The sequence below is a fragment of the Vombatus ursinus genome, unplaced genomic scaffold, assembly GCF_900497805.2.
Source record: "Vombatus ursinus unplaced genomic scaffold, bare-nosed wombat genome assembly UNPS02014786.1, whole genome shotgun sequence".
NCBI lineage: Eukaryota > Metazoa > Chordata > Mammalia > Diprotodontia > Vombatidae > Vombatus > Vombatus ursinus.
In genome coordinates, this window is record NW_020954564.1 from 37380907 (window position 1) to 37405620 (window position 24714).

Genomic DNA, 24714 nt, shown 5'->3' on the forward strand with positions numbered 1-24714 from the left:
CCAAGAAGAATTCATAGAAATTATAGCTTCTAGAGCTTGAAGGGACATTATAAGATTATGTTATCAACTCTATCATTTAGAAATGAGAAAGGGGCAGCTAGGTGGTGCAGTGGATAGAGCACTGGCCCTGAAGTCAGGAGGACCTGAGTTCAAATCCGGCCTCAGACCAAACACTTGACACTTACTAGCTGTGTGACCCTGGGCAAGTCACCTAACCCCAATTGCCTAAAAAAAAATTAAAAAAAAAAAAGAAATGAGAAAACTGAGATGCAAAGAGTTAAGGTCTCTGGCCACGGGTGGTACAGGTAATCAACTTCCTGGGCCTGTTTTCAAATACAGGTCTTGTGACAAAACCCAAGTGCTTTCTACTATATCAGGAACTGAAAAAAAATATTCAGAGGGAATTCTATGGGTGAGAAAAGTAGGGAGAAGGGTAGCACAGAACCTGCCTCTGTGAAGCCACAGTGCAACCAAAGAAGGTTAATGAGAGGTAATCCTGGAAATTACTGTCCAGTAAGTCTGATGTCAATATTTAGTAAAAATAATTGGACAGTTGCTCCCAGAGAAAAATCTATAAACATGGAGGAGATAATGGAATCGTGAGCAATAAGGAGCATTGGAGGTTCATGCAGAACAAATCATAGTAGACAACTTGATAGCTTTTCCTGACAAAATTGCAGAATTAGTGGATGAAGGGAAGGCAGTAAGTGCTATAGATCCAGGCACCAGCAAAATCTCTGATAGTGTCTTGTGAGGTTCGACAGGCCAAATTAATTTAAATAAGCTCTAATCAGAACAGTCTCATGGGGGTAATTATTATTATTGAAAATCAGATGAAATATGGGATCATTAAGGAATGATAAATTGGGATTTTTTTCAGGGATCAGAGGTCAGAAGTAGTGTTTTCCTTTTACCACTCCCTCCCCTGTCAGTAACTGGATAGGGAATGAGCAGTCACACAAAGGATGCTGAACATGCTGACCTCAGCAAGGACTGGTGGCATCAAATTAGCTAGGAACCTTATTAGTAGAATATAATGGAGGGGCAGCTAGGTGGCACAGTGGATAGAGCACCGGCCCTGAAGTCAGGAGGATCTGAGTTCAAATCCGACCTCAGACCAAACATTTGACACTTACTAGCTGTGTGACCCTGGGCAAGTCACTTAACCCCAATTGTCTTAAACAATTTTTTTTTAAAAAAAGAGTATAATGGAAAGTATCCTGGAATGGAAGTCATAGGAATTTAATTTGGATACTGCATTTCTCCCTGGTTACCAGTGTGACTTTGGGCAAGTTGCTCCTCCTTTATATGCCTTATGCCATTTGCCAAACAAAGTAGTGGGATGAAGTGATCTCTGAGGTCCTTCACAGTGCTAACATTCTATGAAATTTGGCTTCTTAGATGGAAGAGACTGATGCCTAGGGAGGGTAAGCTATTTTGCGCAAGTCACATAAGGAAAAAGCCAAACCCAGGTTCTTTGATCCCCAGCTAGTTCTCATTCTTCTCTACCATGATGCCTCTTTATCAAAAGGAGCAGAAGTGAAATCTGAGTCCTCATAGGATAATTCAGAAGATTACCTGGGAAAAGAATCCAGAGGGCAGAGTGTTGGGTCTACATTGGGAGCTCAGGGAGGGTCTGATGAATTAGAACTGTGGAAAAGTAGGATTGAGAATATTAGAATTAAGAATAGAAAAAAAAATCTGGAAAGGAGCCCTGTTCAGCAGAAGCATAAGAAGGCAGACAGCCAATGGAGGAGGAATTTTGCTTGATACCACCAAGAGGCCAATACTGTTTTGGGATATCAGGGGAAATACTTTGTGGGTCTTAAACTAATAACAAAAGAATACATTATGTAACCCCTCTGTGTGTGTGTGTGTGTGTGTGTGTGTGTGTGTGTGTGTGTGTGCGCGCGCGTGTATGTGTGTTTAGGTAGCTAAGGTAGAAAGGAACACTCACAGCAAAGCTAATTTTCCTCATTCCTTTGGGCCCTCCCCAGCTTCTTGGAGAGTGACAGTTACATGAATAAGCTCCTCTCATTCTCTAATCACCACAGAGTTTTAGGACTGGGGAAGAGAGACACTGGTCCTTAATCTATCTGGGGGGTTTTATTTAAATTCAGGCATGAAGTCCACAGGGCTAGAAAAACATTTCCTCAATGGAACAAGAACATAAATAGGAAGTATTTGCTAAGGGACTTCCAGACCTCTTGCTTTAAGTAATTTTGAGAGGGATGCCGTAATGAATTAGCCTCACAAGGCATGCAGCTTGAAGACCCAGGTGTCTATAGTCAATACTAGTTCCCCCCCCTCCCATCACTGAATTCCTCCCTGATTTAGAGCTTATTACATACTTTCTTTTGCTATTTTGTCATACCAGACATTTTCCCATGAGTCTTCTTCCTTTACGTCACCTGATATTTGTTATTACACAATTACTCTGCATACTAATTGTGATAGAATACAGTGTCCAGAATGGGTCCTGGGAATGGACATAAGATCAGCACATACATCCTGTTACGTGACTAGGAACACTACAAGCACACACAAATGCACAATTTGTAAATTTGGCACTCTGTTTCCAATCACCCCTGCCCTATAAAACCTAGTCCCCACAGAGGCCTACAAACCTTCCCAAATTCTCTCTCCAACTTAGCCAAACTGACTCAGAATTCATTGTCATTGTTCTTGGCATCTCATTCTACTTCTCAAAGTACCCATTTGTAGAATAATACTAGTGTTTAGGGCCTAGTACAATGACTGCTCTATTTGGAGTTAGGAAGACCTATGTTCATACCCCTACCTCTCATACTTACTAGTTGTGTGACTAAAGGCAAGCCATTTAGCCACTCTGAGTCTCAGTTTCTTCACCTGCAAAATGGACATAATAATACCTATAGTACCTATCTTCTGGAGTTGTTACAAGCTGCAAGTGAGATAATATATATATATATATATATATGTATATAAAATACTTTACAAACTCTAAAATGCTCTATAAATATCAGCTAATCTTATAATGTTGATGGCAATGTTATGTTTCTATGAACATATTAGAATTTTAAAAAATGTTTTCTTGCTGACAAGTTTTGGAGGTTGGTAGTACAGGTATGTATTAGGGCTCAGCAAACCATAAGGCCCTATATAAAGGGGAGTTACTGTCCTCATCATTATCCTCAGTAAACTGACATTGGAGTATGTGACCTTTCTTACTTTAATACTTTAGGGAATTATTGATTTCATTGATATAGGGATTCCTTATACCAATGCAATTCTCAACCCCTAATCACCTTAGTAGATGATTTCCATATACATAAATGTATGTGTGTGTGTGTGTGTGTGTGTGTATCTCCTCTAGTGATGAGTCTCTTCATACTTAACAAGGCTGATCCTTGGATGAAAGTCATACATACAGTTCATGGTTAGGCCTATACAAAAAAATCCTTCTTGCTTGGTGTGTCCTAGAAATGTGCTCTGCTGTCACAGAGCCTGGGAACCAAGAGCCATCCTGATTTTATGATGAGACAGGGGAGAAAGACTTCAATGGACCTTTGCTAAGGTCCTTCCAGTCCAGTTCCTTCCTGACTTAGAAATGGCCTAATGGTTCCCTGGCAGCCTGCTGACCTCATGTGGGGGGCAGTAAAATAAAATAGATCAGCCTAGCAGAAGTTCTGTACACTATGAATAAGCTACTATTTAAGTAAAGGGCAGGGGTATGATCTTTGATAAGGCCAAACAGGAATTCTCGCTCATCATTCACAAAAAAAATTCCTAAAAATAGGCCTGAGTTGATCCTCCCAGAACCTAGAATGGCGACCAAGGCAAAGTATTTCTTGGGATGAGTATCCCAAAAAACTTTTCTCTGAGGTTTATTGACCATCAGTGCCTACCGTTTGCTCATGATTCAGCATGGAAAAAGAATTAGACTACATCAGAAGTCCTGGGTTTGAGTCCTGGCTCTCCTAATAATTTTCCAATTTTCTCTGTGACTTTGGGCAAATCAATTATTCTCACTGAGACTCAAGTTCCTCACTTGAAAAATGGGCATAATTAGACACACACACACACACACACATACACACACACACACACACACACACACACACACACACCTACCACATAGGGCTATGTGGAATCAAACGAAATAATTGACAGAGCATTTTCTAGTAATTTTGTAGCCTTTATTAAAAACATAAAATGAAACCTAAAACTGCACTAAGAATTTTAGATTATCCTATATAAAAGTGAGTTGCCTTGCATTTAGGAAACTCTTTGAAATTCAAATATCTAATCACTTTCGTGGTTGAGAGGTCTGAGAAAGATGAACATTTTGTCTGTTAACACCAAGCGGCTGGCCCTAAATCCTCTGTTACACATCATTTTAAGACAGAGTTGCCTGTTTGCAGGAGGGTACAGGTGGCAAGGAGGGGCTGAGCAAGGATGAGAACTAGAAAATGAAACAGCTTCCAGTTTCTCCCAAGACAGATCTTCACAGTTTAAGGCGGCTTAAAGTGGATTGTTAGAACACCAGATACACCCATATGTAGCATGAGTACAACAATATACCCCAAAGCCAAAATTTCAATGGTTTGGGAATTAGCTACCATTTTGGCTTATCCAAACATCTTTGCTGCCCTCCACTAACATGAATCATTAAGAGCTGACTGATATAGTCACTATTTGATCTGAGTTTTTGCAGATAAAGCTCTCAGTCCTCTCTCTAAAATACGGGGTTAAGCCGGGAGACGGGGTGAGATCATAGGGACCTCAGCTAGAAGGGACCTCAGACGTAATTTAGTACAAATCTTCTATTTCATAAGTGAAGAATCGTAAGCTCAGTGAAGTTGAGGTAAAAAAGAGGGATCCCATGTCTTGAGTCTCACAAAGACTACTTATGGCCTCACAAAGGCATCAGCTTCTTCCTTGTGCTGTCTGGCTGTGTCTCCCTCACTAAGAGACTTGCTCTTTGCATTCCATTTTTCAATTTTAGTTCTGGCTTTTAAGTGGATATTGAACTCAGTGGGTAGTGAATTCTTTACTGGAAACTTCCAGATGAGATGGTCTCTAGTCTTCCTTTCAGAAAAAGAGCTCCAAGTGTGAGGTAGTACTATGACGGTCACAGCAAGGTTGCATTCTTCACTGGTCAGATTGCTTCTGGAATGATCTGTTTAATTCTGAGCACCACAATTTGAGAAAGATGCTGGTAAGCCAGAAAGTGTCCACTGAAGAACAATCATGATAGGGGCAGGTAGGTGGTGCAGTGGATAGAGCACCAGCCCTGGATTTAGGAGGACCTGAGTTCAAATGTAGCCTCAGACATATAACACTTACTAGCTGTGTGACCCTGGGCAAGTCATTTAACCCCACTGCCCAGCCAAAAAGAAAAAAGAATAACCATGATGGTAAAGGGCCTTGAACTGATATATCAAGATTAGTTGAAAGAAATAGGGATGTTTAACCTGGAGAAAAGAAAGCTAGGGGGTAGGAGGAGAATGATATTTGTTTCCAAGTATTTGAAAGGCTATTACATATATGAAAGACACATTCTGCTTGGCCCCAGAGGGAAAAGCAGGAACAATGGGTGCTAGATATAGCAGCATTTTTAGTTTTGATGTGGGAAACATAGGAGAACCAAAAACCAAATAAACAAAACATTCTTCCTAATAATTAGAGCTATCCTAAAGTGGAATGGGCTACCATACTGGTTGCCTTTTCATTGGATGTTTTCAAAGAATAGGTGCTCACTTATCAGGTTTGTTGTAGAAAAGATTCTTGTTCAGGAATATTTTGTATTAAATTGTTTCTAAAGTCCCTTCTGAAATTAAAAAAAGAAATAAAGAAAAAGAAAAGAAAAAAAGACAACTAGGCTCCTTGACTCCAAATCCATTACTTTTCCCCAATGCATCCTGATGCCAGTAAGAAGAATGATACCATGGAATTGGGAATCACTGAAGTCATAGGACTCAGATTCAAATCTCAGCTATGTGATCTTGCACAAGTTATTTAACTTTTCTGAGTCTTAGTTCCTGATGCAGAACTTAAAATGGTCAAAACAGATGACCTCTTAGGTCCCTTCCAGTTCTAAATGTATGATCCTATGATCCAGTAAAGATAGGTCCAGATTTCTAAACAATCAGAGGAAATTCTTAAGTGACTTTGTATAAGTTACTATATTATTGCCTCGCTCTACACATTTATAAAATGGGGTCAGGTCCAGGCTAGCACAGATGCCAGTCATGGGGTCACCAGCAAACTCAGAATTGGCCATATCACACTAACATGCAGCACCTCCCCATTCCCATTTGGAGTTAGTTCCAATAGAGGAAATAGCCTAAGGAGCTTGAGGCAATATAGAAAATGATGGGTTTAGCTTGGTTGGGTTGGGTTTTATTAGAGTCATTATTAGTTTGTTGTGCAAAGAGCTCATTAGAAAGCCATCTCCGCTTTCTAATGTTGCATGTTTCCCAGTAATCACCTCCCTTCCAATTCTCTCCCTGTCCTTACTGCTGCAGTTGGAGTGCCTGAGCTATTAAAGGTATTTGGGGGAAGAAGGGGTCCCTGATTGGCTGTCATTGGATGTCAGATCCACAGAGCTGCAATCTCTATGCTGTGGGGGTGCCTACACTTTTGGTGAAAGAAAAAGCATCTCAAAGACTGAGTTGGCTACAGAGGACTTCCAGTGGCAAGGTGGGGGAGGTCACAGGGAGAGGAGGACAGGATGAAGCAAAGGAAGGGAGACAGCATCATCTCATACTAGTCTCAGTAGAAAAAGATCAGTCTTTATCTGACAGCTGAGCCTGCAATCACCGTGGAGTTTTCATTAAGGAACAAGAGCCTGGGAGAAGATCGAAGTGACAGATTCAAAATTAACTTGCCAAACTTTCCATCAATATTGTGACAATCCCTGCATACCAGTTCTACGACCCAATGCGCCGCCTCGATAATATTAACACAACTTTGTTGGAGCAAAAGCCTTTCCAGGGAACCTTCAGCTCAGGTCTCTGAAGCGACACACTTTGGCAGACAGCACCCTCATTGTTTTCTCCTCCTTCTCCCCCCCTCCCCCCATGCTTGCTTTTTACAAAAGGCTTTTGTGCCCTCGGGCAGACAAGGCATTGCAGACCCAAGTACAAGCACAGTCTGATCAGCCTTCCATCTCCTTTAATCATTCCTGGCCTTGATGCCTACAGTTGGACACAAAAGTCAGGAGCTAAGGAAGTACCTTGGGGATTCTCAGAACGGATTCAGCACAGCGATGCTGACATGCTCCATCTGCCAAATGATTGATGTGAGCTTTAAGTCTTAGAGGATAAGACTCTTTGGGGGTACTACCTGTTAAGTGGGGGGAAACCTCAAAACCAAACCATATTCAAGCCAGTTCAATTAAAAAAATAAAAATAACACTCTTCTTTAAAAGTAATCCAAGATTACTCTCCTTTAGTGCTATTGAAAACATACTAAAGCTGGTGTGAGAGAACCAAACCAGGTCCCTGCAATACTACTTGGGTTCTTCAGAATAAGATATTCTGTGTCTCTGAACATCAACTTCTTTACCTGTAAAATGGTGATAACACTTGCACTTTGAAAAATGTGTTTTGTAACCTGAAAAAAGCTCTGAGCAATTATTAATATTTGCATCATCCCCACCATTCAGAGCTCAATAAATGTGCTATCCTCTTCCATGGAGCCTTCTCTGATCAATTCAAGCCACAGGGCTTTCTCCATATGAATCCACAGCATACACTGTACCCTTCATTGGGTATTTATATCACATTGACTCATTGACATTTCACATTATTTTCATGAACTGCCATTCAACACACAGTGTGGTAGAGATAACTTTGGAATTGTAGCTAAAGGGTCTGAGTTCAAAATTAGGCTTTGCTACTCACTGCCTGTGTAAGCTTGGGCTAGGGAGAGAAGAAGGAAAGAAGGAAACACGGCATTTATTAAGCACATACTATGTTCTGGGAACTGTGCTAAGCATTTGCAAATATCATCTCACTTGATCTTTACAAGACCCTTGGGGAGGGGTAAATATTATTATCTCCATTTTACAGATGAGAAAACTGAGACAGAGAAAGATTAAGAGACTTACACAGGGGCACACAGCTAGTCAATACCTGAGACCACAATAAAACTTAGGACTTTTTGATTCCAGGTTCAGTGCTCTAACCATTGAGTCACTAGCTGCCTTTATGGAAATGAAGACAGTAATTATCTTATTTTTCCTAGTGTCTTCCATAGAGGATGACAATGTTATAGCATAGTAAGCTCTTAATGAATATTTAATAATAAGTGGTATGGATTGAAATGCTGGACCCTCAAGCAAAAATTCAGAAAAAAAAGCATTACCTTATTATCTATTATAATCATTAAAAAAAAAATACCAGCAATTTTCAACAGAGGGACAGTATTCATGTCCAAATCAAATAACAGAAAGCTACCATGGCTCTCTCTTGGGATTTAACTTTTAATTGTTCTTCCTTGCCTTATTATTATTTTTTTCTTCCCCATGCAGATCTGTGCTTTCAGTTAGGTAAGTCACTGATCTTTTGGCAAATGTGTACTCTCCTGCTTAAACCTTAGCAGATTTAATTGAAGTGAGTATTCTAAACATTTGTGGTATCTACTGGAGCTTCAGCAATAGTTTACAGTAAAAACCTGGTGTCAGTCATCTACTATGTGCCAGGCACTGTGCTAAGTACTAGCTATACAAAGTTATACAAAGAAAAGCAAAAAAAGTCTCTGCCCTCTAGGAGCTCACAGTTGAATCCTGGAGTCACATGAACACTGGACTGAGAGTTAGAGGACCTGCATCCGAGTTCTAGGCCCTGTCCTTATTGAGAGACTTACATTTCAAGATTCTAGACCCTAGGCAAATTATTCATTTCTAAGAGCCACAGTGTTTTCATCTGTATTTCTACCACTTGTACAGTTACTTCACAAAGTAACTGTGATAATTAAATGAGACTATATATGTAAAGTATTTTGTAGCTATAAATGTATACATACATATATGCATGGATATATGTACATTAAGTATATATATGTATATATGTGTACATACACACTATTAACATTGGGCGGGTTACTATAAACAGCTTTTTGGTGTTTGAGAAGGAACTGTGGAATGGTTTCACTGCAGCCCTCCTGCGCTGACTCCCCATTTACTTCCCCAGCTTACAATGTTGTTGTGTTGTTTTAGTCACGTCTGACTCTTTTGACCCCATTTTGGAGTTTTCTGGGCAAAGATCCTGGAGTGGTTTGCTATTTCCTTCTCTGGCTCATTTTACAGATAAGGAAACTGAGGCAAACAGGATTAAGTGCCTAGGGTCACACAGATAGTAAATGTCTGAAACGGGATTTGAACTCATGAAGATAAGTCTTTCTGATCCCAAGCTCAGCGCTCTATTCACTACCTAGCTGCCCTGAAGCTTACAATACCTATGGGTATTTCTTTCTATTTCTTACTGGTAATCTACAAATAGAACAATGCATTTAGGGAAGTTTAAGGCCACATAAAGAGTCAGAAACAAGCAGAAATCAAAAACAAGCTCCCTGACTTCAGGGTCAGCATCTTTGCTATACCACATGCTCGTGCACATGCAAGCACACACACACACACGTACATGTGTGGCACAGAATACCAAGCAGCCTTACTGACCTCAGGGGGGAAAAAAGTCAAACAATTAACTGCCCATTTATTTAATGGCCTCATCTGAGGATCTTACTCGACATAAAAATAAATGTTCATTTCGGCATCTTCAAAGCCCCCTTTGAGGTGTTTCCAAGCATTATCAGAATAGTAATTATTTAGTGATGAGATTACACAAAGGCCCTACCACTGTGCTCAGTGGCCTCTGAACTAATTCATATCCAATAACCCACTACCAGCTTTTTCAGGAGAATCGTGCTTAAATATATTTCTATCTAAAGTTTTCCCCTAAAAAGGGGAAGAATAGAAGAGTTCAGATAGAATAGGATTTAGAGACAGAAGTTCAGGGTTCAAATCCCACTTCTGCTATTTAATTACATGAGTCACCCAGTCAATCAACAAGCATTTATTAAATCCTCTTCAGGCTACACTTAAGACTTCCTCTACCATGTTGTTATTTAGTCCTTTCAGTCATGTCCAACTCTTTAAGTTCCCATTTGGGGTTTTCTTGGCAGAGATATTAGAGTTGTTTGCCATTTCCTTCTCCAATTTTTTTTTACAGATGAGGAAACTGAGGCAGAGTTAAGTGACTTGCCCAGGGTCACACAGGTATTAAGTATCTGAGGTTGGATTTGAACTCATGTTTTCCTGACTCTAAGCCCAGTTCTCTATCCACTGAGCCACCTCGCTGCCCTGTTCTACCATGCCCCCAGCTCTTTATCTTGAAAACTCATTCTAGTCCTAGAATTAATACCCTGGAAACATGCTCTGGCCCTGGGGCTTCTCTGTTGAATTTCACATCTCTTTTCAACACCTCCATTTAAGGAGAGCGCCCAGGCCAGTCAAGTCTCATTCCTCTCTGGATTTTTCTCAGGCCTCCTTCGTCTCCTTCCCATGTATTTTCTAGTTTCCTTTAATGTACTGTCTGGGGCAGTTAGGTGGCTCAGTGGATAGAGATCTGGGCCTGGAGTCAGGAAAACCTGAGTTCAAATCCAACATCAGACACTTAATATCTGTGTGACCCTGGGCAAGTCACTTAACCCTGTTTGCCTTGGTTTCCTCATCTGTAAACTGAACTGCAAAAGGAAATGGCAAACCACTCCAATATCTTCGCCCAGAAAACCCCAAATGGGGTCATGAAAAGTTGCACATGACCAAAAGGACCGAATAATGTATTGTCTACTTCCACTAGGATGTAAACTCCTTGAGGGCAGGACCTGTATTTGTTTCTACTAGCATTTGTATCACCAGCACTTAGAACAGTACCTGGCATATACAATAAGTGCTTAATAAAAGCTTACTGACTGACTGATCACCTCCTAAATTCCAAGCACGGGGGCAACAATGAAATAGTCTCGGCCCTCAAAGAGCCCACTCTACAGAGAAAGACAACATGCCCCAGGTATATGTGTAAAGGTATTTACCACATCTATACCAAATAAACACAAGGTGATTCTGAAGGGACGCACTAACAGATCGGGCAGGGGAGGGTTATCTGGAAAGGGTACATGAAAGAGTGAGCTGTACTTCACCCCTCTGACTCTCAGTCTCCTCATCAGCAAAATAAAGGGGCTGGAATATAATCTTAAAAATCTCTTCTAATGCTAAATCCTATAACCCTTCACCTATTTCTTTAAAAAAAAATCCCTTCCTCCTACAGACATGTAGCCTATGTAGGTTTATTAATATTCATTCCCTGGCCTTATGGAATCACATTTTCTTTCTGTTTTTTTTTCCTTCTGAAAGAAATATACAGTGAAAAATCCTGCTGAGGTATCTACATACAGCAAAATCCTACCAGCAATGAAATCATTTCTTCCTGGCAGAAAAATTACCCTGGACCTTAGTACAACTTACACACATCATTATCTCCTAAAAAAAAAAAAAAAGCAACCTGTTTTTATTTAGAAATGCAGAATTTTAAAGCTGGAAGAAGGGAGCCTAAGAGATGATTTAGTCATAGACTCATAGAACTTGCATCTGGAAGAGACCTAGAAATCCTAGAGTCATTTGATAAATGAAGAAAACATGGTCCACAGAAACCAAGTAGTGACAATAACAACAATTATATATAGTGTTTCTATAGCACTTCAAAGTTTACAACATATTTTCCTCACAACTACCATACAAGGTAGAAAATACTAGTGGTCTTATCCCTGTTCTTCAGATACCTAGGAGGACTTCCCTGGTTAATGAACTTGCCTTGTGTCAGGCCGTTTGTAGATAGGAGATGTAGGACTCCAACCAAGGAGCTCTCTCTCCCTAACCATTGATTTTCCACTGCATCACTCTTCCCAAGGCTAGAACCCAAGTCTCCTGGTTCCCAGTTCATTGTTCTCTAAGCCTCAGTTCCAATCCAGGCTCTGCCTAACTTTTCTTGCTAAACTCTTTATTCTTCACCTGAAGTGAAGAGTTCAGAATTATTGCTCCGTCTAGCTCGCAGAGGGCAAAACCTGCAAGAACAAGACAGGTACCCTCCCAGGAACAACAATGACAAATTACCTCTTCCCATGGGTATCATTCCAGGGAACAGGGCACAAATGATGCTTGAGCACTTTGCAAATACAGTAAGACCTCATTAATGTACACCCCACTAATTGACAATGGGAGATAATTTGGGCTGGGGTGGGGTGGAAATTTACCTTTGTACTGTCTATAAAAAAAAAGTTTGCTAAGCAAATTAGTAGTGTAAACAAGATGGGGGAGGGAATGTTTAATATACTTAAGAGAATATACTGTCTCCAATCACTTTAGTAGCACCCATTTAAGTACAAACAATTACTGTGCTAATTACAATCTATCCTTATCTGTTCAGCAGGTTCCCTAAGGACCTCCACTTGGCAACACTTAGCCTAGCTTGAGTTACTGTGTGTACTGAAGGATAATGTAAGTGAATTTCCTTGAAAATAGCCTCCCTTTCAAATGTTCTACTAATTCAGATGGGCCTCCCTCTACCCAGAAAGGCAATCTATCTGGAAATTCTAAAACCCATTTCTTTCTTTTAGAAAGTGGGGGGAAGGGGGTTTGAGGAGGAGCAAACATTGCTCTCTCTCTCTCATACACACACACATATACACATACCCCTCCTCCATGAAGTCTTCCAATGATGTGATCCAAGCTATAGTGCTGAGATCTGGCTCTGCCCTCTGTGGCCAGAGAGAAACTTCAAAGCAGGAATGGAATCCCCTTCCACTGCCTACCTCAACCCCTCACATTCTAGTGTATATATATATATACACTATGTTTTCCCCCTACAAAAGATTTTTCAGAACCAAAGATAACCTTTTTAGTTTAAGCACATAAAAATATACTGTTTATCACTTGGTTTGCTCATACAATTATCATGTTTGGTATATTTAGAGATGTGAAACCCTAGAATAAAATGGAAAGTTTGGGTAAAAGATGTATTTCTATTTCTTAATTTTAGCCAATTTGTTGAAATCTTAAAAAAAAATCCTTAAAAAAACCTGTCCTCCCCCAAATGTTCATGTCTACTTCTTTAATTCCTAAGTTTTAACCATATGAGATTCACCAAAGTATTTAATAATAATAGAGATGCCCAGGTATTTGTATACTCTCCCCAGTTTTTGCTGAAGTAGAATTCAGTCTCACGCTATGCTGGTAAATAGCTCTTAGCCGCTATCCAATAATAGCTCAAATTGAAATTCAGGCACATAAGAGAGGAGCTGATCTGGGCACCCAACCGTGGCATTTGAACATCCAACTCCCAAGCTGCTCTCAGATAACCAACTTTCCCATTGGTGTCAATGTACTCAGAAACCCAGTTTCTGAATGAGTATGAAAGATGTGCTGCAAATAAAATAAAATGAAAATGATAAAAATAAAAAAATGGCATTGCATTATGCATCAAGTGTATTATAGGTCAAGCCTGTCTGTCAAGGCTGGCTTTAGTCAGAGAGAGAATTCTCCCTACTTGGTCACTCCAGATAGGATTATCATGGGAATCTCGTTTGAAGCTTGATATCATATATCTTCAGCAACACCCATATGGAGAAGACAATTTGGGATCTAAGGACTATCAGGGCTTCTAGCATGTGGAGAGAGAGTCAAGGGACAAGAATCTTTCTATGTATCTCTCTATACCATGATCAGTTTTGAATCTGGAAGGGAACTATGGAATGGCCTCACCCAACTCCTACCTTTTAAAGAAGAGAAAAACTAAGGAGTACAGAAGGAAAGTGATTTTTTTTGAAGGTTACAGAGCTAATAAGTGTCAGAATTTGGATTTGAACTAAGCTTCTGTTTCAAAATCCAGGACTCTTTTCACTGTATCTCATCGTACAGACAGCCACAAAGAAGCACAACCCTGATATCAATGAATAAGGAAGCTATTTTTTTCCAAATACTGCATTCTAATAAGAAGGATCCCCATTATGTCTCTTGCCTTTATAGCTTCCTTCTTGATTCACAGTTACTACTCTAGTTTAGGCTTTCTTGCCTGGGTTATTATACTAGCAATACATTAATAGTCCCTGGCTTTACATTGTCCTTTAATTCATCTGCTGCTAAAGGAATTTTTTTCTGATGGTCATGATACATGTCCATAATCCCATCTATTGGGATGCTCTGACTAGTGGATCTTTTGAGCTCAGGAATGGGCTAAGCTTAGTGGATGCCCCATTAAGTTTGGCATTGAAATGGTAAGCTAACAGGAGTAGGGGTATATCAGGTTATCTAAGGAAGAGAAAACTCTCAGGAAGAAAACAGGAGCAGTTCAAGGCTTTTATACTGACTACAGCGGGACCAGACCTGTAAGTAGCCCCTACATTTCTAGCCTGGGAGAGATGGGGAGAGATAGGAAGTTTAAAAATAAAATAAAATAAAATAATTTTTAAAAATTAGGCAATTGGATTAAGTGACTTGACCAGGGTCACACAGCTAGTAAGCATTAAAGCAATTTTTCTAAAGAACAGCTTTCAGCACGTCATTCTACTATTAATTGGTAATGGACTTGGAGTCAGAAAGACCTGAGTTCAAATACTGCCTCAGATACTTTCTCTGCTGTGTGATTCTGGACAAGTCATTTAATCTCTCTTGGTCTCAGATTCCTTATCTGTAAAATGGGGCTAACAGTACCTGTCTCACAGGGTTTCGAAGATCAAATAAGATAATGTATGTGAAATAATTTGCAAACCCTAAAGTGACATATAAATGCTAGCAATGACTTCCTAATTCCAACTGAACAAAGTTCAGATTCCCTTGTCTGGTATAGGCCTTTCACAACCTGACACCACCACCATATCTATGCCTTCTTATCTTTTAGCACACTTCTTCACCTAATGCTAGACTGTTCACCATTCCTCAAATGTCCTATGTCTTTGCTCATGACACTCCCTCTTAGAATGTCCTTTCTCCTGCCTATCAAAAGCTATCCAGTATTAAAAGTATAGTTATCCCTTCGACATCATGTGGGTTAGAGTGTGGCACCTGCATGATCTGAAAAATCCAGGAAAAAAATTTTGGCCCTCCCTCATACCAGAGAAATGTGAGCTTTTTTCTTCTACAAGGTGTTTACAGTATCTTATTGTAAAATTTGAGTTTATATATGGTATTAAAAGATAAAATATGCTGATATTACACAATACAACATACATATTTTATGCATTTCTGAGTTTCTAAACTTTCTAAACTTTTTCCCTGTTGTCTGCTGGTCTTCACTTATCCTCTGTGGCTTCTGTAAAACTCCCCCAAAATTCCCATTTAATTTCTTATCCTGACCTGCCATATAACAAAACCATGATGGGGAAAGTAACAATGTGGAAGGGATAACTGTACAACTCAAGTGCCCCCTCTTCCATGAAGTCTTCCAATGACGTGATCCAAGCTATAGTGCTGAGATCTGGCTCTGCCCTCTGTGGCCAGAGAGAAACTTCAAAGCAGGAATGGAATCCCCTTCCACCCCCTACCTCTACCCCTCACATTCTATTATTCTATCTCTTCCATCTTATTCATGGAACATTTCACCACTGTGTGTGTGTGTGTGTGTGTGTGTGTGTTCGCACACATGCCTCTTTTAGGGGCAAGGGAAGCTACAGTAATGGGAATGAAGTAAATCTGTATGCATGAGATTAAAGCATCATCTAATTTGGGACTTCCAAAGTTTGGGGAAGGCTACACAAATCAACCACAAATACAGAAAAGAGAAGAGGCTCCAGGACAGAACGTAAGGGGTACCCTCAGTTCCAGACTGTGATATGGATGATGATTCAGCATGGGAGCCTGAGAAGGAGCAGTCAGGCACATAGGAGAATAATGTCATTAAAACTTATGGAGAAGATAGTGTAAGTTGGAGACTAATTGTTATCTGCATCAAAGGCTACACAAATCCACCAGCCTCAGGTCAATGCAGGGGAAGGGCTTCAGTTCTTCCTTATCTGAATTGCTAGGTTGCCATCTGTGTGAGGTAAAAAACAAAAACCTTCTTATCTAATTAGCATTTGCAGGGAGCAGATTGGTGCTTTGAAGCCAAGTGGTTGTGTTAACTTGGGCAAGTCATTTAATCTTTTGGGGATCTAGATGCTCTTTGTAAAATGAAAGAGGGCATTCTGGACTATGCTCTGATATCTCAAACAGCCCTAACATCATAGGTTTCGTGGTACTTTTTGGTTAAAAAATTTTGTGTTCAAACACCCCCAATCCCCTTCCAGAGCTAAAAGTGGGTGCTCTGCTCATGTGACCTTGAGAAACTCACTAAACCTCTCTGGGCCTAAGATTCTTCCTCTGTTAAAGGAGAGCAGAACTAACTGATGCTGAAGGTCCTTTCTAGCTCTCAATCCTATGATTCTGTAGTAATCATATCATTCTAAAATGATAAAGAGTTCTCTAACTTTAATAGTCTAGGATTCTAAGATAAATCCCACAAAATGAAAAAAAAAGTCCAAGCTTGACACTGTCAGGAGAGAAGTGAAAGACAGAAGCCCCAAGATCTATGTCAGCTTCCAACAAGGCTCAATCCCCAATTTTTGTTTCTTCTCCTTCTCACCCTTCTCATTCTGCTGTAGCTTTTCCTTTCGCCTTCCATCTCTTGACAATCTCAGACCCCTGCTGGCATTTCCTTCCTGGAAGGAAAGCAGATAAGCAAAAAGGAAAGCCATAGAAGCCCATCTGGAAGATGCACTTGGTGACAAACCATGTACTCCTTGTCTTATGAATTGCTCCTGGTCACTCTTTGAGGTCTACTCAGCGAGTTTTCCTCTTTGCTCTAGTGAGACTTAGGCTATAGAACCATCTAGAACAGAATAGCCTATGGAATTACTGTTTAAGCACTACTGACAGAGTAAATGATTGTTTCTCTGGACGATGGCTGTAGAATGGAGAGGGAGAAACTTGGTTCTGCCATTTATTAACTATATTACCCATCAACAAGCATTTATGAAGTATTTACTATGTGTCAGGCACTCTCATAAGTGCCAAGGATACCATGAAAAAGCAAAAACAGTCCCCAAGCAAGCGGACTCTTCCATATCATTTCTCATGCTCACATAGCTAAGTATTGCAGCCAGAATTCAAACTTAGGTCATCCAGGTGGCACAGTGAATAGAGTCCTAGAGATCTGAGTTTAAATCCTACTTCAATGCTTTCTAGTTGTATGACCCTATGCAAATTATTTAACATCTCTCAGCCTCAGTTTTGTCATCTGTGAAAATAGAGATAATACTATCGTCAATGTCCCAGGGTTATTGTGGGGATCAAATAAGATACTTGTCAGATGGCAGCTAGGTGGTGCAATGGATAGAGCACCAGCCCTGAAGCCAGGAGGACCTGAGTTCAGATTTGGCCTCAGACCAAACACTTGACATTTACTAGCTGTGTGACCTTGGGTAAGTCACTTAACTCCAATTGCCTAAAAAAAAAAAGATTATTTGTCAAGCACTTTACAAGCCTTAAAGTGCTATAACCCATGTCTTTTAACTCCAGGTCTATAGTTCTTTGCACTACAACACACTATGTAAAGGCACACCTCCCAAGGGGCTTGCAAGAGAATAGCTAAAAACATCCCTCGAGAAGGTAAGATTGGCTTCCTGAAGTCCAGACCAACTTCTCTAATTTACATATGCGATATGGTGGTCCACAGACTCTAGGTTAGAATAACAATAGGGAGCCCTAAAGGTTGAACAGTAAGTACATAACTGTCAAGACTGCTGATGCTGATGAAGGGAGTAATAGTGACATTTTAGTTTTGTTTATGGTAGAGTGATAAAGGGGAACATTAGTCATAATAATTGTACCTGACATTTTTATAACATTTTAATATTTGTAAAGTTCCTTATCTATATTACCTTATTTGATCCTGTGAAGCAGTTGTTGTTGTTGTTGCTTTTTTGGTGGGGGGGTAGACCATTCTTGTTATTCAGTGGTATAGGGTACTTCCAGTGAGGAAAACAAACAAATAAATAAACTCCCTCTATCAACGAATATCAGCATCTGTTCTGCAATTTGTGTTCTTAGAGAATTGTTGGGGCACTGACAGGATGAGTAGCATGGCCACTGTCAGGGGCAGGACTTGAACTTAGGTCTTTCTGAATCTTTGGCTAGCCCTCTATCCACTACATTATGCTTTTACAGGGAGGTGCTACCAGTATTACTGTCTCCATTTAACAGACGATATTCCATATCTGGATCTGTACAGAAATAAGATTTCAGCTATAGTGTAAGCCAATCTGTGGGAGCTTGATAACAAGGTGTTTTTTTTTAACGTACTTCAACTCTTCTTGCCTTTGAGAAGTATTATCCTGAAGTATCAGGAACTTTAAGAGAAGCAACAGGATATGCAAGAATTAATCTCCAAGCTATAAATCAGGAAGGGGAGCTTCCCTAGGTATTACCTAGGATATAAGGCTCCTAGATCTTCTCTGAAATGCCTGTTTGACCCTCTAATGCTCTTGGAGTCATCTGACCCCGAAGCTTTTTCTCCTCCAGACTCTGAGCTGACCTGCCATGTCTTCTACAACATCTAGTTTAGTGCCTTCCTTAGAGTCAGCTGGTGTTTAAGATATACTGAATGAATCAATTTCAGTCTTCTAGAGATGAGGTGATATAGTAGAAAGACCAGTGAGATTTTGTGGCAGAAGACATAGGGTCAAATCCAAAGTCCTGCACTTATTACCCAAAGCGACAAACGAGTCATTTTTCCTCTGTGAACCTCAGTTTTCTCATCATTAAAATAGGGATAAAAAAAAAAGTATACTGTCTCCTGTCTAGAGTGGTTGTGCATAATGAACTTCATAAACCACAGAGCACTGTAGAGGTAGGAACTATTATTCTAGTCCTGGACATGCACTAGGCTAAATGAGGAGTCAAGATGTTACTAAGCCCTCTAGTACGTTCCTATTCAACGAGGCAGAATCTTAGAGGAAAGCCAGGGAAGGTAATAAAAAAAAAAAAGAATGTGGTATTTAACTACATAGGTCCAGTATAGCCCATTTTGTCCTTTTTTTTTCTTGGCAGGAAAGAGGCAGGAACAGAGACATAAGATTGGACTAAACCGTAATACTTAGTTTTTACTAGGGTGGTAAGTATTGGTCTAAAACCAGACTGTGGCTGAGGAATTTTTGTACCATAAGTAAGGTGAGAAAAATTTTGTCCTGTTGTGTGTGTGTTATATCTGCTCTAGGCTTTGGATATTCACTCTGATACAGGCACCTTGATTTTTGACAAAATCAGTCCCTACATACCATAGAGAATGATATTATCTTCCATTAAAATATGTGCCTTTTAAAAAGACATAATATAAAACATAATATTCTAATAAATCTTTTTGTCCTCTTCTGTGTATTGTACCCAAGGCAATGATCCACTTTGTTCTACCCCTCCTTGCAGGTCTGCCCAGAATGAAATATTTTATTTGAGAGAAGGGGTGAGAATGAGGGGACAGTGTTTCAACAGGGGAAGCATTGTTCTAAGATGGAGTTCCAAATCATCACAAACATGGAGAGATTCTGCAATGGCTGCCTATTTCCCATTGGACAGCTAAAAATAGTGGGACCAAGTCAGTCTCAGTGGCCATTTGGTAAACTCTGACTCAGTATCCTCAGCATGTGTGATGTGGGTGAGTGAACATTGCAAAAATAAGGCTGGCTTTCCTTGACTTGAAAAAAAATGGAGACCTTATGCCACATTCAGAGGGGAATTTTGGTGCCAAATCTAGAATTTCTATTGCATATCTAACACAGTGTTTTCAACATGGTAATATATGCACTGGAAATCAAAGCAGATTGAAAGTTGCCTTTCGAGTAAAGCATCTTCCACCATCCCCTACTTTGCAAGTCATTCCTGAAAGTGAAAATACGGTGGAAAGGAAAATACACTAGATTTGGAGTCAGGGTTCACATTGCAGGTCTCCCTCTTACTAACTACATGACTTTGGTCAAGTCCTTTAACCTCTCTAAATCTCAGTTCCTTCATCTGTAAAATCAGGAGGCTCATCTATATAGTCTCTAAAGTGTCTTCCAATTCTGACATCCTATTATCATTGCACTATCCTATGACAAGGTATTCTATTTCTAGTATGACTTTTTCACAGCCTATCTTTGGTCCAGGCTCAACCCACACTCTTAAACAGCCTCATTCCTCTGTTATTTCTGAGGCTTGTTTGCCAGCTTTCTTCTTTGGCCTTCATTACTCAATCCTAGAGTAGATCAGAGTGGGAGTTCACTTAAGATCATTGATTAAGAGCAAGAAGGGACTTTAGTCTTAATACTTTTAACAGATGAAGAAACCGAGGTCCAGAGACATTAAAGGACTTACTTAATGTCCCTTAAGCAATAACTGTTAAAGGATGAATTGGAATCCAGGTCCCCTGACTGCAGAGATACTGTTCACTCCATTGCTCACTCACTAGATTTTTGTTGTTCTTTAGCATCCAAGGCCAACATCAAGATTTTCACAGATAGAGCTGAAGGAAAATGAATAGTTGAAAGCAGAGAGTGAGAAGTAACAGTAAAAGAGAAATTTTTAAACAATTTCTTAACCAGAAATGAAACCTTGCCAAACCCCACTTTAATCAAAAGCCAAGTGGAAAAGAAGCATGAATCTGACCTATTGCACATCATTTAGAAGGGTAAATGATCCTGAAGGGGATTTTAAGTGCCATATTCTGGGACGAGAGAGGGAAGAAAAGCATTAGAACTACATCTTTATCAAGCTTTAGAAGCCTCTAAACCAACACTTCCTCCTAAAGAACATTACTCTTTCCCCCCAAAGTCCCATGAATTAGGGGAAAAAACATTCCCCAAATCATTTCTCTTATAAACTTGAGGGAAACCAGAGATAAGATCTCTGTAATCAAGGGTCCTTATCCTAGGGTCCATGAGCCTTATTTAAAAAAATGATAGCTTTATTTCATATAATTGGTTTCCTTTTTAATTCTATGTATTTTTATGCATTTAAATATAATTCTGAAAGGGGTCCATAGGCTTCAAAGGGAGCCTATGAGTCACAAAATAGTTAAGAACCACTGGAGTAGATCCAGGGCCTGAAGAAATAGATGAGAAATCTAAGTAAGGTTGTGATAAGCAGTCTAGCAGATCAAACTTTATCCCTGTAGTTGAATAACTGAATTTTCTACTTTGTGATACTTGACAGAATCATAGAATAATATTACATCTTTAAGATGGCTCTTGAAGAGATACCAATGGAATTCTCAGGCACCATTGAAAGGTAACAGAGCAAGGGATTTGCTGGGGGTGGGGGGTAGGGGGGCTGGGGAAGGAGGTACATGGCCCTTAAGTCACATGGATCAATACGATAGGCATCCATGTTGAGGACTGGATTTTGTCCTGGGTAACCAAGTTGTTATGAGGACTCAAATAGCTTAGCCATTTATTTCACTTAATGGATGCTTATCACCCAAGTTCCTATTTGTAAGAGGAAATCTAACACAGTATATACAGAACCTTTCCAAGTTACTTTGGGGCAGAAAGAGGTGTTAAAATGGGGAAAAATAACTATAATACTTATGTATCACTTCAGAGCAGACAACAAGCTTTCCATTCAACATCCAAGAGAGGCAAGTAGTACTAGTGCTATTTTTCCCATACGACAGATGAGAATGAGAAGATCAGAGAACTAAAGTGATTTGACTGAGGATCCATAGGAAGAAAGTACTAAAGCCAAGACTAGAATACAGGCTTTTTTTTACCCAAGTTAGGTGTTATCGCCATGCCAGCATCTTCTTTTTGCATCTAGCTACCTGGAAAGAGACATATAAGGGCATCAAAGAATCCTTATTTTACATGCCTCTGAGGGAAATCAATACAACTACTGCTAATAACTAGCATTTATATAATACCAAAGCACTATATATATATATGTACACACACACACACACACATATACTCTAGCTTGATCCTTACAACCCTAGGAGACAGGTGCTATTATTTATTCCCATTTTACAGATGAGGGAATGGAGATTGAGAGAAGTTGAGTAGCTTGCCTAGAGTCATAACTGACCAAGGCAGGATTCAAATTCAAGATTTGTTGACTCCAAGTACAGTATTCTATCCACTTTACCACCTGAATAATTAATAACAAGAATTTAAGTGTTTACTTTGTGCTAGACACTGTATTACAAAGGAAAAATGAAAAAAAAACAACTCTAAAAAACTTATGTTTTATAAAGGAAAACAACATGTACACATATAAGTAAATATAAAATGTGACATACAAAATAAATGCAAGATTTTTTTTTTCAATAGGAAGAAATACATTAGCAGCTTGGGGGGGGGGTTGTATAATCTGAAAAGGCCTTATATAGAATATATTTCCAAGGAAGGGGCTGGAGCAAGAAGGGAGTATGTCCCAGACATGTGGGACCTGAGCTTAATTTTTAGACCACATCAACAGTCCTGAGGGAAGTCAGGCAAGTAGCAATTTAATGCACACCAACCAAATAGAGATTTCCAAATCTTTTTCCTTGAATGACTGGATTTAACCTTGAGCACCTCCCCTTTCTCACTTATTTTAATCCTCACATTAAAGTAACAGCACTTGGAATGGTCAGAAAGGGACAACCTGGACACTTCCAAGAGCAACTTCCAGTCAACTAACAAATATCTTTGTCCCAACGGCAGGAGTATGGGGTAGCATATAGAGCCACTTAAATGCTCTCTTTGCTGCAATTTCCAATGTCCTAGTTGCCAGGGGTCTTACTGACAGGGACAGAGAAGTGACGGATTGAGGATTGGGACTTCAGCTTACAAAGCAATCATAAGCTGCACCTTAGTCAGAGAGTTTTCTAAGTAAGGAGGCCAAATCTCTGGGTTACTTTGTGTGGCAGGAAATAGAGAGATGAACCAGAAAGAGATTGTGATTAAGTTTAACCTCTTTCAAGCAGGGCTTTGTTTCTGAGAGGATAAGAGTTGGTTATGCATGGTGGAAAGTGGGAAGAGTAGGACGCTAATCTATATATGGATCATCAGGGACATTTTATTCAAGGCATTTACTAAAACCCAAGGCCAGGAAAATACTAGAAAATGAGACGTAAGACAGAGGTGGACAGGACAAAGCCTGCTGGCCTTTACAAGAGGTTCAACTTGCAAATGATCATTGGTAGAAGATGGGCAAGATGAAAATGGTCATTAAATGCTGCTCTTACGATAGTGTCCCCAAGAACTCTAAGGACATGTAAGGACATCATTTTATGATGCCTCTCTCCTCAGCTAAACCAGCCATGACAATATCATAGCTAATAACTCATAACTTTTTTGCTGTTTGAACAGAAGGGGATGGGAGTGGGGATCCCTTACTGCATTTGGCTCCAAAAGTTGGTTCAGTGGGATTGATAATGGGCTTGAAGAAGTCATTTTCAATTCTGAATAGGCTCTCTTGAATTAAAACTGTGGTCCTGAACAAGTCATGTGGCCTGGATCAAGAAGGTAGATTTCTGTTCATTAATGGGAGGACGACCTCTATCCCATATACCCTGTCTCTAATATAAACCTAACTCTTACCATGGAAAGGAAAAACAACCCACCTGAAGCTTTAATGATGGCAGAACTTAGACTTTACCCTTAGGGAAAGAGCTGAGGGGCAACTTTATGTACTAGCAAGAAGAGACATAATTAGTGGTATATCACTTGACCGGGAATAGTAGCTAGAGATTCAAAGCAGGTCATCTGATGTCATCCCCCTTAACCTTACTCTTACTCTCTTCCTTCCAAATTACCATCCTTCTTCTTTTATCTTCCAGTTGGTTAGGAGGGTGCCTGTCCACATCCACCTCTCTCCTAGCTATTTTCTCTTCTGGAGAATGTAATTATCAGCAGCCTGTTCCTTCTTTCTTCTCTCTTTTCCCTTATCACTGCTCAGGAACTTGAGCAGTTCTCAAGTTCTCAAACTTGGGAAGTTTGCAAGACCTCATTTCAAGGTGTGCCCAACTGGGAACATGAGAAATAATCCATTGTCATCCTCTTTTCAGGAACAATTGTGTCATATTTTCAGGATTATTGTTAGGGATTCTATTTTCATTATATTTGAGTAATTTTTTTATAGATGTGTATGTTTATGCCGAGCAAGGAATTTCCCCAGATGGTCCATGTGCTCAATAGCTTCCAATTTATATTGAGTTTATGTGGTTGTTATTGAGCTAATAATTTCCCTTATAGTCTATGTGCTTCATAGTCTCCATTAAATACCTCTTTCTCTTGAGCAAAATTGTGTCATTATTTTACAGCACTGACCTTTCAGGCATCCTAATGATTAATGCCTAGATCTAGAGAATACTGACCCCAAACAGATTTGAGGTTCAAGCAGGCTTGATAATAGTGAAGGAAGCAGGGAATATCCCTCCCCAAATCTTCTCATCTTTTGCAGGTTTGTTAACAAGCAGTGCTTGGGATCATAGGCCTTTAGACTCACAAAAGATAAATTAGAACCAAGAATAGCTCAAAACGAAGCTCTTTACTTCACAAAGAGAAGCCAATAAAATGAGAGAGCAGCTTCTCCCCAGTGTTGGCAGTACCTGAAACCATCATAGAATTCAGACTGAGAAGGGGCTTTAGAAATCATCTCATCTGGCCCTATCATATTACCAATGGAGA

At 39.8% G+C, this 24714-nt stretch overlaps 1 protein-coding gene across 2 annotated transcripts in view; it reads right to left on the reverse strand.

Moving 5' to 3' along the window:
* The window catches only part of LOC114047044 (astrotactin-2), a 1078351-nt gene that overhangs the window by 452310 nt on the left and 601327 nt on the right, over positions 1–24714 (reverse strand). The window lies entirely within an intron of this gene.